We start from the raw sequence: 2368 nt of genomic DNA, 5'->3' as shown, positions 1-2368 counted from the left end.
GAGTCTCCTGCCTCAGCCTCCCAAGCAGCTGGGACCATAGGCACCCGCCACAACGCCCGGCTATATTTTTGGTTGCAGCCATCATTGTTGTTTGGTGGGCCTGGGCTGAATTCGAACCTGCCACCTTAGGTGTATGTGGCTGGCACCTTAGCCACTTGAGTCACAGGCACCAAGCCAGTGTTTTAGTTTCATAAGAGAATAGATATAATAAATTAAAAAAGACATACTAGTTCACCTACGAGAGGCTCCTCAGCCTCCAAAGTTCTCTCTCTGACTGCTTGACTGCCTTTAACAATTTTTGATGATTCTACCATGTGGAGTAGTCCCTTCTATAAGGGCTCTACGGGAATATAAGCTGAAATGATCCAACAAATAAAAAAAGGATTTTAAAAGGGAATTTTATTTCTCTGCACATTCAACACAATTTCTCATCTCCTTTGTGCCCAAGTCTACAAAAATCAATTATGTCATTCTGAGGGAGCCCTGATGTCATTTTAGTTAATAAGTAAAATGCTTACAATAGTGCCTGGCACACAGTAAAAGCATGTGTGTTTGTTACTTTAATTATCTTCAGGTAATATTATTATTATTAACCTTGGGCTACTACTAATCTTTTAGACCTAAATATATGGAATCTCTCCTAGAACTGTATTTCATTTATAGTTGGTACTCAAGAAATCTTGCTGAAGTAAGGAAGTTAATCATTGTGAATTCATAAATTATGTCTTTACATTTCAGAGATGCTTCCTAGAAGAAATGCCCTTTCTACACTAACAAAAGAAAGAACAGATAAGCACAGGTGTTATATGGAATTTCAAGAGCTGAAAAGTCAGACTTCCAGTGGATGGGTGGAGGGAGGGTGATTGGTGGGGTCACCTCGATGGTTTATCTTACAAGGGTACAAGTGAATCTTTCTAAAAGCAGAGTATGAATGTCTTACCTCAATAACTGAGAAAATGACATGAAGGCTACATTAACCAGTTTGATGAGAGTATTTCAAATTGCATATGAAAACACCACATTGTACCCTGTGATTGCCTTAATGTACACAGCTATGATTTAATAATAAAAAGAAAAGTCAGACTGCCAAAGGCACCTCGTTCCAAGTGGTTTTATATTGAGAGACATGGTGCAGTGAAATGGAAAACCAAAGACTTTACATGACCTGCGTGCCAAGGCACTGCCGTGACGCGCCACGGAGCTGAGACCTAGACGTGGCTCTTTGGTGGAATGTTTTCTTTGTGTGTAGGACATTCCCAGACATACTAAAGAAAGGGAGATCACAAATGCTCCTTCCAGTGAACCCCCTGCAGAAACCTGCCCATTTCTCTAGTCCACCACTGACTCCCATTAAGTTTGTCTGTTTCTGTGACTGTTTTTATACCACTACGCTGTGAGCATTTGGGGGCTGTTTTCACAGTATTCATCTTCATGTCTCCAGTGCTCCCCGGAACCTTGCACATAGCACTCAATACATGTTAAGTGAAAACAGCATATCACAGTAATCTTCATCTTCCTCAGTTTGCGTATTAAATTAGAAGGAAATAATGTCTCCTTGCATATGGTAACATTTTCTAAATCCAAAATGGAGACTCACCACTGAACCACAATTTGACAATGAAAGAAAATATTTGAAATCTAGAAAGTTTCAGAAAATTCTGGGCAGATGAATACCCTGTCCATAAAGTCGCTTCATCACTCATTTATTCTTCACTCTCTCTCTTCCTCTATCTACCTATTCACTTATGTACCTTTCATCAATCCCTCCATCCCTCATTTACTCAAACTGCATTACCAGATCATATTTTAAAAAATGAGGGGAAATGTTAAATAGTTATATAGTGACAACAATTACCTGTTTTGGCTTTTTAGTACAGAGGTTTTGCTAATAGTTCAGAGGTTTTGCTAAGATTTTACTGAAGTTAGTAAACATTTTAAAATATTTATCAAAATGTACACAAAAACCTAAAACAAATTCTTCACCACATAAGTAATTGTCATGGAAAAGAACCCAATTTCTTTACTATATTTTCCTATCTTTCTATTATAAGTTGATAAATCCCAAAGAAAAAAGGAATTTAAGGTATCAATCTGTCTATAACACAACTTGATGTTCAGTGCCGTCTCACCTGAAAATGAAGAAACTACATAGGTTAGGAATCAGAATTCATCAGTTTTAAGATAAAGATGAAAACCTGCTCCACAGACACAAATAAGCCTTCAGTTTTTTATTTTTATTATGAAATAAATAGTATATTCAAGACTAAATCAACTGGGGCAGCACCTGTGGCTCAAGGAGTAGGGTGCTGGCCCCATATACCAGGGCTGGCAGATCCAAGCCTGGCCCTAGTCAAAACTGCAAAAAAAA

The sequence above is a fragment of the Otolemur garnettii genome, unplaced genomic scaffold (genome assembly GCF_000181295.1).
Source record: "Otolemur garnettii isolate 467f Iridium unplaced genomic scaffold, OtoGar3 scaffold00266, whole genome shotgun sequence".
Taxonomy (NCBI): Eukaryota; Metazoa; Chordata; class Mammalia; order Primates; family Galagidae; genus Otolemur; species Otolemur garnettii.
The sequence above is the reverse complement of the archived record's forward strand: the minus strand, read 5'-3'. Positions refer to the sequence as shown.